General features: G+C 49.5%; 1 protein-coding gene across 6 annotated transcripts in view; it reads right to left on the bottom strand.

Moving 5' to 3' along the window:
• The window catches only part of ASZ1 (ankyrin repeat, SAM and basic leucine zipper domain containing 1), a 2,002,188-nt gene that overhangs the window by 168,464 nt on the left and 1,818,649 nt on the right, over positions 1–15,075 (bottom strand). The window lies entirely within an intron of this gene.

The raw sequence follows: 15,075 nt of genomic DNA, 5'->3' as shown, positions 1-15,075 counted from the left end.
TTGATGGAAGCTGGCAGCGAATTCCATAATCTGGGAGCTGCTACAAGGAAGCGTCTGTCGCCCCAGTGAACTGTTTTTGTTCGTGGTATTTGTAGGATTTTAAGGTTGTTCGATCGGAGCGATCTTGTGGAGGATTGGTATCTGAGTTGGGATTTCAGGAAGTGTGGGCCACAGTTGTGCAATGCTTTATAGAGTATGCACAGCGCATTAAACTTGATCCTGTTTCGAATCTTGAGCCAATGCAGGTCCCTTATGGTCTCGGAGATTGGTGAGAACTTTGGGATTCCAGATAGGAGACGGGCTGCAGCATTCTGGATGGTCTGCATTTTGTTGGTCACTCTTGCTTGGGCGTTGATGAATAAGCCGTTACAGTAGTCAAGAGATGACAACACGAGGGCGCTTACCAGCGTCTTACCTGCTGAGGTTGGTAGAAACTGCATGATTTTCTTGATCAGCCTGAGTTTATGATGGGCTGTTGCTGCTAATTTTATTTGAGTGGGCCATGAAATTTAATTTATCGTCAAAAATCACCCCCAGATTTCTGACGGTGACGGCTGGTGTAGGTGGTGTTCTGTGCGTAGGGGGCCACCAGGTGTTTGACCATCCGGGGGAGAGATGTCCAAATATGACGACCTCCGTTTTTTCAGCATTTCACTTTAGGCAGTTAGAGGCCATCCCACTCACCGATCGCCCGCATGCCCTCTTGGAAGTTTTCGGCTACCTTTTCTCCATTCCCGTTGATGGCCAACACAAGCTGGGTGTCATCCGCGTATGAGGTAAGGCTCATCCCATAGGCCTTGATGACAGAGGCCAGGTCCGACACGTAGATATTGAATAGTGTCGGACTGAGGGATGAGCCTTGAGTAACCCCACACGGTAGTGACAGCTTGTGCGATTGGAAGGGCCCCAGTGTGACCACCTGTGATCTACCGGCCAGGAAGGAGGAAAGCAGATTTCTAGCCAGGTGGCGGATGCCCAGGTTTTCGGCACGGTCGACCAGGATCTTGTGGTCGACCGTGTCGAAGGCTGCCGACAGATCGAGCAATACGAGTATTGCTGTACCTCCTTGGTCCCGTATCACTCTTATGTCCTCTGTAGCTTTTATTAAGGCAGTTTCGGTTCCATGGAACTTGCAGAAACCACATTGAGTGTTGTCCAATCGTTGATGTTTTTCTATGAACTCTGAGAGTTGTAAGTTCATAGCCTTTTCCACTACCTTGGCTAAAAAGGGAAGACTGGCTATGGGGCGGTAGTTTTTTGGTTGGTCCTTGTCTAGATTAGCTTTCTTAAGTAAGGGTTTGACCAAGGTGTTTTTAAGCGAGTCTGGGTATATCCCAGTTCTGAACATTGTATTGCAGATTGATACAATGTCAGAGGAGAGATAGTCCATGATCGGACGAATGACTTTTAGAGGACAGGGATCTAATGCTGAACCTGATTTGATTGTGGCCGTTATTTCCTTGATTTGTGTTTCTCCAAGGTCTGAGAACTGAGATAGTTCGATATTATTGATCCCGTTCTTAGATGTGGGGGAGCTGATTACTGTTTTTGTGGAGAATGCTTGATATATATCATTCACCTTTGTGAAAAAGAAATCAGCCAGAGAATCACGAAAGACTTGGGATTGTGGAGGATTCAGGTCCGGTGCGTTTCCCGTTAAGACCTTAGTTATCTCAAAAAGTTCTTTACTTGAGTTTTTAGCAGAATTGATTTGTTCAGTGAAATAGGATTTTTTTGTCTCGACAATAAGAGCTTTGTATTGTCCGAGTGCTTCCTTATAACTGGTCTTGCTTTCAGCGCTGTAGGATCTGCGCCAGTGTCTCTCCCTGTTTCTACAGAATTGCCTCTTAATACGGAGCTCCTCTGTAAACCATGGGGCTGATGGCGTTGCTCTATTACTAGAGAGTTTTTTAGTTGGGGCTAAGGAGTGGGTGGCGGTACCTATCCACTCCTGAAATTGTCGGGTGGCCAAGTTTGGATCAAATGTTGAGTCAGGACGGGTTTTTTCAAGTAAGGTCGTTCGCTCAGCGTGATCGATGTCCTTCCAAACTTTGATAGTTTGTGGTTTCAGTACAGAGTGGGATCTGAGTCTATTTAATGTGACTGGTATTTTTATAAAAATGGCGAAGTGGTCGGTCCATGGCATTGGTAAGGTATCTATTATATCAACGCCTTGCATATTAGTAAAGATGCCATCTAACGTGTGACCGGTTATATCGTTGGGGGTGGTTACCAGTTGCCGAAGACTCATGGTGTGCATGTCTGATAACAAGGAACAGGTGTCTTTGTCAGATGTATTCTCAAGATGGAAGTTTAAGTCTTCCAGCGATGGAGCTTCTAGTATTGCACCCAGATTTGCTAGAAAGTTGGTGCGAGGGCCTGGTGGACGGTATAGGAGGATGCCTTTAAAATGAAACGTTGGGGTGAGTTTAAGATCAAAAAGAAGGGCTTCGCAGGAGGTGGAGTGGATGTGAGATATTCTGACCGTTATGTGGTCGCGGGCGATGATGGCTAGTCCTCCTCCGCGCTGCCCCACTCTATCTAGGCGATAGGCGTTATAGGCTGGGGGGGTCGCAACTGCCATGTCAGGATCGGAAGCTCCATCCGTCCATGTCTCCGTGAGAAAAAGACAATCAAGGTTGTTGTTGAAGATAAGATCGTGTATTTCTTGCCGGTGCTTGACAAGGGATCGTGCATTAATTAGTGCAGCGATGATGTCGGTAGACATAGATGCAGTGACAGCATGCGTTTTGATTTTTTCATTAGTTATCTGTAACTTAACGTTGCAGTGAGGACATGTAAATTTTGTGGTATCTGACCATAGGTGTGGATTGTATTGAGCGCAGTCGGTGTTAGGCGTGCGTAATGCCATCAATCTGGATTTGGGGTAGATGTGGGGAGCCAGTCGCGGGGATTGATCAGGGGTTCTGGCCCTTGGCCTGGTCTCGGCACGGAAGAGCACAGGCGAGCTTGCCTTATGCGCGCCTTCGTCGCGCAATCGTCGCGCTCGCTGCGCTCGTCCGCTGCGCTTCCGGAACATGCACATATTTATAGGGAGGGAACAATGCAAGGGGCGTGGCCTCGAAGTCGGCGTGTCCCAGTCAGGGAGAGGGGAATGAAGTTGGCGGGAAAACGGCGATTTTTGCCCTTACCAGTGCTCGTTTTTCAGCAGGAAGGGGTGCCTGCACACTGTAGTTGTGTGACAGGGAAGGTGAGTGATTTAAAAAACAAAGTGAAATTTTACAGTTTTTAAAACAAGTTATGCTCAGTTTTCCTTGCTACTCCCGGCTGTGCCTCAGGAGGGTTCAAAAGTTATCCCAAACATTTAACGGAGTCAGCGCACCATTCCAGGGGGAATTCACACTCCCACTGCTGCATGTTCGAGGTCAAGGGGAAAATAACTTACTTGCGCCAGTTGATGCCCAGGCCAGAGTGTTGTCCAAATCTGATTATTTCCCCGATAGGTGGTTCCAAGTTAACATGGGGTTCCCTGACAAAGAATAGTATCATCTGCGTAAAGAGTGAGGCCAATAGAGTGCCAGTGTTGAATTGGAGGCCCCTCTGTAGGTGCTTTTCCTGAAAATGTCGGATTAAGGGATCCCTGGCGAGAATGAACAATAATGGAGGCAAGGGACAGCCTTGCCAAGTGCCATGGGATAGGGAGAAGGGTCAGGAATGCGTACCGTTCAGGCGGAGTCTTGCGGCTATACAATAATTCAGTGGTGGTAATAAATCCCTTGGGCATTCCCACGCTGCACATGACGGACACAAAAAAGGCCGTTCTAGTGTGTCGACCGCTTTTTCGGTGTACAACAAGATGGCGGCTGCTGGGAACTCAGGGTTAATGCTATGGAGAATCGAAAAGAGCATCCTAAGATTCAGGGACGTGGATCGATGAGCGAAAAAGCCAGATTGGGCTGGGGAAATAATGAATTCCATCAGAAGAGACAAGCGCATAGCGAGAACCTTGGCCAGAATTTATTGTCTAAATTTAGTAAGGACAGGGGTCGGTATGATCCACATAGAGATGGGTCCCTGCCAGGTTTGGAAAGGAGTACAAGGACAGCCTAGCGAAGGGTAGGAGGTAGGATTTGTCTGTCAAGGGCTTCCGCATACACCTCAATCAGTTTAGTATTAACTCATTTTTATTAAAGTATTGTCATACAAAGAATCACCGGGTACTGAAACAGCCAACGCCCACATAGGCGCAATAAAACAAGGAATCAGAAGCTGCTGAGACAATCAGCACCACTGTAAGTTTAAACCATAAAAGGCTAAGATACACAATCCTATAGTGAGAAAAAAATGGAAAAAACATATAACCAGAAACCCCCCTCCCCCACTCCTACCACCAACCTGCCTCTGCCCACCCACCACCCATGGTCAATGTCCACCGTCTATCCTCAACCAAAACCCACACCATCCCCATCAGGGCTGTTGCTACTCTGTGTCCGTGAGACGCAATAGACGGAGGTATCTAGGGCAGGTAATCTCATGAAATTCTGAGGCCAACTAGGACAAGAAGTGTTGCCATAGCTCTAAGTATTTGGTACTCTCCCCAGCCAGCGTCAGCGAGAGTTTTTCCATGCCAAGCACTGTCCAAAGGCAATGGAGCCACCCATGAAATGTGGGAACGTTTGTGGTTCGCCAGTGTGCAAGAATGTTCTACATCGCTGAGCCCAATGCGATTGCTATCAAGCGACCCCTACGGGAGCGCAGCGGATACATTAAGGGGTTTGGGAGTCCCAACAGGATGTATGATGGGAAACGTGGGATCTCTGTGCCAAAGTGGGTATCCACCTCATCTAGTATATGCTTCCAGTAACCTTGGAGCTGGGTGCAATCCCAAAGAAGATGCACCAGCGTGCCCACCTGCCCGCAACCTCGCCAGCACAATGCGTCTTTAGTGCGGTCCATCTCATGAAGACGCTCCGGAGTGTAGTACCAATAGGTCGCGATCTTCGTGAAAGTGTCTGTAAGCCCCATGTGGTACGCAGAGTGTTGCGCCCTAAAATAGATCCTTCCCATTCTTTGTGGGTAAGTGTCCTGCCCAGTTCCCTCTCCCAGCGCACCTTACCAGCACTATAAGTGTGTATGTGTTTGCCCTGTAACATCTTATAAATATCTGAGATCAATTTTTTATCTGTCGTGCGTTTGATTAACCAGTGTTCATAGGATGTGAGACTGCTATCCGCCACAGAGCGAACTTGCTCACTAAGAGCCCAGTGTCGAGTTTGCAGATATCTGAGTCCCTCAGTTTCTGGCAGTCCGAAATCTTGCCAGAACTGAGTGAAGGGAATAATGCCCTCTGCCGTGTATAGATGAAAAAGGTAACAGCAGTCTGCCGGCTCCACTTCGCGTAAGCCACAGAGTCCGTCCCCGGAGTGAAGTCTGCAATATCCTTGATCGGGGTAAGAGGAGAAGGAAAAGTCGTGACGTCGTGGCTCACATTAGTCTGGTCCCAGACTCCCAGCGGAACCCTCGTAATGTGGGAGGCGTATAGATTAGGGGGTCTATGCTGTCTGCAAAGGAAGGGAATCTCCGGCAGGGGTCTACCAGCTACTGCCTGGTCCTGAAATAGCCAATGTCTTTCAGACTCATCTGCTCCACTCCACCAGGAGGCATAACTGAGCAGCCTGAAAATACGCCATCAAATCTGGCATCCCAATTCCTCCTTGTTCGGGGGGGGCAACATCGGCAGCCATAGCTTCAGGCGTGGTTTCTTCCCGTTCCATATAAACTGCGCTAGATCGGATTGTGTTTGTTTTATCCAGCCAAGAGGCGGCCGGAGAGGGATTGTACGGAAAAGGTATAAGATCTGAGGGAGAATGGTCATCTTGACCGCTGCCACTTTGCACAGCCAAGACAACGGGTGATGTTTCCACCGCCCCAACTCCCGCCGTATCTTTTGTCGCACCTTGGCGTAATTAATATTAAAAGTATCCCGCAGGGAGGGAGCCAGCTGAATCCCCAGGTAGGGAACTGCTTCCGACGCCCACAGGATGGGGAACGAGTCCTGCAGCAGAGTCCGGGTGGGTTTCTCTAGGGACAGATCAAGGGCTACTGATTTGCTCATATTGACCTTGAACCCAGAAACACAACCAAATAACTCCAGGTCCGCAAGACACGCAGGCAGGGAGCCCCTCGGGTGAGACAGCGAGATCAAGACACCATCAGCATATAAACTGATCGTGTGGATATAGCCTCCGAATTTAATCCCTGTTACTCGCGGGTCGAGCCTCAAAAGTTGCACAAGTGGTTCCATGTAGTGGGCGAAGAGTAGGGGCGACAATGGGCACCCCTGCCTAGTGCCTCTCTCGATAGTAAACCGGGGGGATGTATAGCCTTTGACCCGTACTGTGGCCGTTGGGAATTTGTAACAGTTCATTACGAGGGTCGGAAACTTTGGCCCCAATCCCACCTTCCCCAGCACCTTGCCCAGATAGGGCCAATGAACCCTATTGAACGCCTTCTCGGCATCGATGGCCAGTAGCATGTATTCCCCTGCTGTGCGGATAGCCTTTTCAATAAGGTGGAAAGCCCGCTTAGTATTATCAGAGGTCTGGCGTTCTCGGATGAACTCAGCTTGGTCTGGGTCAACAAGGCTGCTCATGTGAGGGGCCAGTCGGGCAGCTAGAATCCCCGTATACAATTTGAGATCTACGTTAAGTAGAGAAATGAGACGGTATGCCCCACACAGTGAGCGGTCCTTTCCCGGCTTAGGTATGACAGCTAGGGAGGCCTCCAAGAGGTCACCCGGGATCATGTAGGTAGCGGTGCGACCTGAGAGCAAAACATTTTATAAAAGCGTAAAGGAAAGCTGTCTGGAACCGGCGTCTTTGCTGTTCTAAGGCGTGAGATGGCAGTGATAACTTCCTCTGGCCGGATATCTCGCTCTAGGTGTTCTGCCTGATCCTGTGAGAGGGCTGGGAGAGGGATGGAGTCCAGAAAGGTGTCCTCATCTCAGTCCCTGGCAGGGCCACCGGAATAGAGCTCAGCATAGAAGTCACTCAAGGCACCCGCAATCTCATGATCTTCCGTAACCCGCCTACCGTCCCCCCGAAGGATCTCCTGCATTGCCTGCCGCTGCCTAACCTCGCGTAGTATGTGCGCAAGTAGGTGTCCACACCTATCTCCTCCAGTATAATATGCATGACGCAGCTGTAGAACCGCAAATTCTGCCCGATCTTGGTCATGGGCTGCTAGCTGGTGTCTAACCGCTTTTACTTGCCTTCATACTCTAGGGGCCCCAGTTCGCCGGTGCATTTGCTCCAGCTCCCTGATCCGCTGGGTGAGGTCATCTCTCTTGCTCTGCCGTTCAGCATTCTCCACGGCTGAAATTGCAATAAACTCCCCCCTAATGACGGCCTTCAAAGCAGCCCACTGTGTGGCGAGTGTAGTGTCTGTGTTGCTATTGTGTAGGAGATAGTCTGAATTAGCGTGCTGTATCCGGGCAATCACCTCCTTACGATGTAATAACGTCTCCCTAAGGCGTCAAGTCCGTCGCGCATGCTGCACCGCGGGAAGGGAAAGGACAACCGTCAGAGGGGCATGATCAGAGAGAGAGGCTACCCCTAACTCCACCTTAGTAGCTAGCGTGCATGTAGGTGTGGATGCAAGCAGATAATCTAGGCAAGCTTACGTTTTATGCGCACTCGAGTAATAAGAATAATCCCTCTGCTGGGGGTGGAAGCTGCGCCAAAGATCCCTGAAGCCCAGCCCACCTAGACGCGACAGACCCTCTGCAGAGAGAGCACAACATGGGAAGCGCGCTGACACGGCCTATCTAGGGTGTTATCAAAAACTAGATTCAGGTCCCCCCCAGCACAATGTGGCGATCCGTTGTGTTTGTAGCCTCCGTGAGAGCCCCGTGAAAAAACTTCTCCTGGCCATCATTAGGGCCATATATGGAACCCACTGTTAACGAGGTGTCCCCTAAAGAAAACCTGTAAGACAAAAACCTTCCCTTAATCACTGCTGTTTTGTGTATGACCTTACCCCAGAACTTCTGGGCCACCAATATGGCAACACCCACCGTCTTGGTGGAGTTAGAGGAGAAAAACTGAAGGGGGAACTTCAGAGACCGGAGACGATGGCAATCCCTTTGTAAGAGATGCATCTCCTGCAGAAGGCAAATATCAGCCTGGGATTGTTCTAAACATAACTGAACTGCTCTGCGCTTAACTGGGTTATTTAGCCCTCTCACATTAAGTGTGAGTATTTTAAGCACAGTGGCCGGCATCTAACCTATGGAGTGAATGACCAGCGGAGAAGGCCCTCTAACAGCAAGGGACACAGCGGCTCGTGGGGCACTCCACCCAAAAAGCACATGGTTGGGAATCTATCGTAGACCTAGGCAAATGGTGGACAAAGAACCATACCCCCCTACCCCAAACAAGCCCCAAAAACGAAGAAAAAACACATGTCCAGAAAGTCCATCATCCCCAGATGATCGGGAAAGTATCGAAACGGGGTATTCCAATATACAACCAAATGTATCCTCTCCCGCCAACGACCAGAGCAGCAAGAAAATAAAGCAATAAAACTGTATAGCTCATTGGGAATCAGCCAGTCTGGGTCTGACTACCGTCCGATGCAGCTGCCTCCACAGTGGCTCTCTGGCCCTACGCAATCACCGCTGCCTGGGGCTTCTTCACACGACGACGTCTACCCTGCTGATGCCACTGAGATTTAGAGTCACCTGTGCCAGCGACCTGGCTCGAACCTTCGCTTTCCCCGGCCGGGGACCGCAGCTGATAAAGTTTGTTGTCCAATTTAAAGACCAGGCAGAACGGCTGGCCCCAAGTATAGGAAACGTTTCGCTGCTGCAAGTGGGCTGTGACAGGTTTAAAAAGTCAGCATTTCTGCAACGTAAGGGCTGAGAGATCTTGGAACAAGAGCGGCGATTGACCCTGAAACGTGAGAGGATGCATCTGTCTGGCCTTCTGTAGAATCTCTTCCTTTGTGCGAAAATCCTGTACAGAGACCAGGATATCAGGCGGGGGTGCTGGGGAAACTCTTGGGGGTACCACATGATGAGCCCTGTCCAGGTGAAGCTTCGACTCCATCAGGCACCCCAAGATGTGATTGAAGAATTCCGTCGCAGAGCGAAAGAGGTCTTTTGTTTCATCAGACAGCGACACATTCCGGATCCGGCCATTATGCCGCCTCGAGAGATTCTCCAAATCCTCCAGGTGGGTCTGAAGGTCAACTTGCTGGTTGTGAACCTGTATGATTTCCTGCTGTAGGGCTGCAAGCTCAGAGTCCTTGTTATCACTCTTGTTCTCCAGCTCAGCTACTCGTTTCCTGAGACCATCCACATCCCTAAGCACCTCCTTGATTTCGCTGGCAAATTCCGCTTTCAAGGTGTGGATGTCTTCCCGCAAAGTCGTGAACAAGGACTCTAAAAAGGCCTTGGTGATAGGTTCCGACCCGACCTCCAGTTCCGAAGATGCCCGTTGCGAAGCTGATGCCATGGCCTCACGCTGCTGATTCGCTTGAACCTTGGCGAATAGGTCCTTCACCATTTTCTCTTTGTGTACCCTGGTAGTGGACATCGCCCACCCCCACTCTGGTGAATCCCTCACACAGTGGCTTTCCACGCAATGCACTACACCTCCCGACCGGAGGTCGCCACTCTCCACCGGATCACAAGACTTCCAATCACTGCCAACACAACTGTCGTGGAGGTGTCAGCGTTCGACCTTCGCCACTGGCAGCAGCAGTAGCCGAGACAGGTTTCCCTGGCAGGCCTTCAAAACGCCTGCATAACTAGCAATAGAGGTCCCAAAGCCTCTGTGTGGTCGCGTTTCCTGTGTAACTACCAAGGCGTCAGAGCGGCCCAACCGTACACCAAGCCCTCCAGCGGGCTCACCGCAGTCCAATTCTCCAGGCATCCCCTCCAGGTACGGCGTGTCTCGCTCCTGCGTGAGGCCCCAGCCGACAGTAAGGCCCCTCCGTAGGCTTCTGCCCCCTGCACGACTCCGATGTCAGACCCCCAGGCAGTCGCCGCTGGTTGACGCACTCCCAGGCTTACATAGTGCCTGTCTCGCTCCCAGGGCCCACCACCGCCAGCCGTACAGAGCCCCACGGCCGCCTCCGTACTCGGCGGGAGGCGCGTCATGGTGGTATCCAGGCCCGAGCCATGCAGGGGGCACCCTCCTCAGCTAGTAGTCCTCGAAGCCGTCCTTGGGGGACCCAGGTATCCAATCATCCGCTCCTCCAACGCCAGGCACTCTTTAGCTCTGCCGCACAGGAGGGCCCCCCAGACCCGGACCATCCGCTCCCTTCCTCCCCACCATGCAAAGTTAGTTGGGGGCTCACCTGCCGCTGCTCCGTAGTCCGCAAATTCTCAGGGCACTGCCAGTGCCACAGGGCGGCCCCGGTGGTATGTCCTCCCTCGGAGGGAAAGGTCTCCTGCAGTGCTCTTTTCCTGCGCCACCAGACCCGGCCGCGCCGATCTCAAGATGGTGGCTCGGGGGTCTCACCTGGCCAGCGCTCAAGGCCCCGGCCGCCAACGCAAAGCAATCTTCAACCCCTCAGGCTGCTGCAATCGGGACCGGCCCTCCCGTGGCCGCAACACCACTCCTGGATCAGGCGGCCGTCGTCGCTCCCCTCCGGGGGCCTGACTTCTTGCACCACCTCTGACTTGCGGCAAGACCGTGTCAGATTCCGGGCGCTGGACTACACCTCAATCGCCTCCGTCAGCACCAAAAGTTGTTCGGGAGTCCCCCCGACAGGGGCGCCCCCACCACTACAGCCGATGGATGCTAAAACGGCCCTAAAGCCGGTGCTATGTAGGCCGTCGGCGGGAGCTCCGGAGTCTTCCGTCTGCTCACGCCGCCATCTTGGCCACACCCCCACCTCAATCAGTTTAAGCGCCAGGAGGTCCTTATACGATTTATAAAAATCCCCTGTAAAGCCATCCAGTCCAGGGGCCGAGGAGCCCCGGAGGGCCACAATGGCACTAATGACCTCATCTTCTGAGATCGGTTCGGCCAAGAATTCCTGCAGATTCTTCCCTAGGTAGACAAAGGCGATCACAGAAAGTTTTGTTTCCTGTGCAGTGGGGTCGTGTCCTACTCTAGAAGTGTACAGTGAGGAATAAAAGTCGAGGAATTTGTCACGGATCTCTGAGGTGTTTGTGAGTGTCTGGTCAGTGGAGGACCTCAACCCAGTGATTAACACCCTCAAAACCTTCCTTGAAGACCATTCCCTGATCCAAGCTATCTCAAAGCCTACTCACACAAAGGGTGCTACTCTCGACTGGCTCATCTCTTAACAAGATACAATTGAATCAATCTAGTTCACCCCCTGTGACTGGTCAGACCATCACATTATCACCTTCCAAATCCCATCCGCTAACAAGAAAATGTTCCCGCACTAATTAAGCCAAAACAATGGATAAGAGACACAAAGAACATCAAATGGAACAACCTCGCCTCCCAATGTGAGAAGGCTTTTACCCCCCCAATTACATGACAGACGTCAATGCCCTAACTACTCACTATAACTCCACGATGACCAAAGTATTCAACCAAGCCGCCCTGCCAAAACTTAAAAGAATTCCGGACAAGGATAAAAACCTATGGTTTAGCGGAGCCCTGAATGATGAGACGCAAACTCAGATCAACGGAACGGAAATGGAGGCAACAGCCCTCCCCCCATCATCTTAATCTACTCCGGAAAGCCAGAAAATAATACAAAAAAAGTATTCTAAAATCAAAAAAAGACTTCTTCAAATCGGAACTAGAGAATGCCAAAAATAGACCAAAAAAACTCTTAAAAATTCTTAAACAACAATCGAACAAATTGTCCAAATCCTGACTCTTAACAGCTACTTCACAGCTAAGTAGTGAAGAATTTTCATCATTCTTCACAGCAAAAACAAATTCCCTCCAACTTGAACTCAGTACGGCGGCAATTAACTTAGCCACCCCAAAAATCACTCAAGCCACTGACCTGGTAAACATTAAGCTAACTCTGCCAAAAAATAACACTTACTGGTCTCCTTTCAAACCTTACGATCTCATTGACATCACCAAGATTCTAGCGATTACTAAACTCAACAACCACATCAATAACCCGTCCCAGCAAATTACCTATCCCACATCTATCATATCATCGCCCCTCTCTGGACCAAAATCATTAATGCCTCGCTAACACAAGGTCACATCCCGGACTGCCTAAAAACTGGTCAAGTCACCCTATCCTAAAACCACTGTCAGCTAACACCTCCGACCCCAACAACTTCCGACCAATAACCAACATTCCCAAGATAGCAAAGGTCTTGGAAAAATGTGTTCAGCAACAACTGAATCAACAAATCACAAACTTCAATTTACTGAACATCGACCAATCGGGTTTCAGACATGGCCATAGCACCGACACAGCCATCCTCCATATAGTAGATGACGCCCTCTTAGCTCTTGACCGCAATGAAACATGTCTGCTAGTCCTGCTCGACCTCTCATCAGCCTTCGATACGGTCAATTACGACAAACTTCTGGAAAACAGAACGCAAATGTTTATGACCGACAAGATTCTTTCGCTCTCCTCACCTAATCTGCTTGGAGGACCACAAAGCTCTACACTATCCCCCACACTATTAAACCTATATGTCGAACCACTTACCGATCTACTACAGCAGGGCGAACATGTACGCTGACACCCAACTTTACATTAAGATCACCTCCATTAAAGAGATAAAGAAAATGAATCTAGCTGTTGAAAAAAAGTCCAATGGCTAACAACCAACTTCCTCAAGCTAAACTCATGAAAAAATTAATTTCTTTCAAACCCCCCTCCCCCCTCACCCCCCTCGCCATAACTCCCAAGAAATAAAAGAATGGACCAAAATGATCAAGGCTCTGAACTGCACACCAACGTTGGTGGACTCCACAATATCACTTGGAATCACACTGGATAAGAACCTTAACATGCAAGCTCACATCAACTTGATGGCTAAAAATGCCCGCTTTCACCTCAGTTATCTCAGAAAAATGAAGCCATTCATCGAGAACCCAGACCTCAAAACTGCAGGTCAGTCCTTAGTCATATCGAGGCTGGAGTACGGATGTTCTACCCTGTCAGGGCTTCCCAAAGTCTCTACCACCCCTCTAAAAGCCTGTCTTAACGCCGCAGCAAGACTCGTAACAGGTTCTAGGAAATTTGGCCACATATCACCACACCTGAAGGAACTCAAATGGCTTCCCTATGAAACTTGTATTCACCTAAAGATGGCTTGCATCACTCACAAGGCGTTACACCACAACATCGCCAGTACTTAGCCCAAAAACGTACACTATCTGGAGGAAACAGACATTCTAGGAGCACAGATACTCTACTCATGAAACCCTCATGGTTCAACAAGACTAAAACCTCCAACAGAGCATTTTCTGGAGCAGCGCCAAGAATTTGGAACTCTTCAAAAAGGATGCAAAATCATTCTTGATGAGCAAGTCCCTTCATTAAAATCCGCACAAACACCACACCAGCTACAACCTCAAACTTGTTCATACTCTCCGTACATTGATTTTTCGATTCTAAGACATGCACAATCTCGAATTGACTTTTTTTGCTCAGAACAGTTTTCTACTCTGCTTTTATCCCACAAACTCTGTTATGCTATGTTGTTACTTTGTATGCGTTGTTTTTGTATGCTATGTTTGTACCAACTGTTCCATGCATACCTTGTTCACTATGTAAAGTGCTCTGTTACCCTTCCTTGGGTCTGGTTCGCGCTATAGAAAACTCTAAAAATAAAATAAAGTGATGTGAGCTATGCTGTATGGGGGACAAAGCATCTGTGCTAGCACCCGGCCTGGCCACTCACCTTTGCCATAGCGACACGCAGTGTGATATTTACCTAGGAAAAATTTCTCGCGATCTGCAGACTCCCTATATTCTGTGAGTAGGGCCAACCGGCACTTGGTCACCTCTGGGTCAGAACTGATTATTGCGGCGCTATCAATGTCCTTTAGGTCTTGTTCCAGACGAGAGAGTGTCGCTCGTAGTGCCTTTAGTACCCTGGCAGTGCAGACACCCATAATGTATGCCTTGAACCCTTCCTACAGGACAGCCCAGGAGTCAATCTAGCCGGTATTGATGACAAAGTATTTAAAATGTTTTCGTGCACCTCAGAGAAGAATCGGTTGTCGTTGAGGGCTCAACTAGGAAATCGCCCCTGTCGCTCATACCCATCTGGCCTGGGCACACGAAGAAGAAGTTTAACTGGAGACTGTTCGGAATATGTTCTCGGAAGGGTTGCGATTGATTGGTACCAGCAGGATATGCCAGGGGAAATAAGCCAATAATATATCCTGGTCCAGGTGTTGTGTGGACTGGCATAATGCGTGTATTCGGTGGTGTAAGGGTTTCGCTTGCGCCATATATATCAAGGAGCGACAATGGTTCACAAAGATCGAGAAGCGCTCGGCGAGCACGCAGCTTAGTACCAGGAGATTTGGCAGTGCTGTCTAAGGCGGGGTTAAGGAGCAAATTAAAATCACGCCTTACCAGCAGCAGGACAGAGTCTAACTTAATGAGTTGGGCATGTAAGGAATGAAAGAATTCTGGAGAGTCAGTGTTCAAAGCATAGACACATACCAGGGCGACACTGTGACCCATTAATGTGCCTGTGACGATTACATATCTACCCTATCTGTCCCCAATGGTGGAGCAAAGATTGAAAGGCACCCTTTTATGGATAATAATTGCCGTGCCACAGGAGTAATTGCTGAAGTTTGAAAAATATCTGTGTGCCCGCCCCAGCTTGAAGCAAAACATGCGGAGTCAGTTTTGGACAAGTGTTTTTCCTGCAAGAAAGCAATGTCGATGTTGTGAAGTAGCAGGTAGTGAACAACATGCCTTCTCTAGCGGTTGTCATTTAGTCCTCTGATATTCCAAGACAGTATGGACAAACCAGAGGGACCACTAACATTGCCTAACTGGGCCATCTAATGGATTGACACCTATGCCCAGAACAATCAATGGTTGATAAATGTTAAATTGGACAGCGAGCATAACAGTATATAAATCGAAATGTCCGTAAAAGGAAAGTTGTACCCCTCACCC

This window comes from Lissotriton helveticus, chromosome 1_1, assembly GCF_964261635.1.
Source record: "Lissotriton helveticus chromosome 1_1, aLisHel1.1, whole genome shotgun sequence".
Taxonomy (NCBI): Eukaryota; Metazoa; Chordata; class Amphibia; order Caudata; family Salamandridae; genus Lissotriton; species Lissotriton helveticus.
Note: the sequence above shows the minus strand (reverse complement) of the source record. Positions and strands in the feature narration are given on the sequence as shown.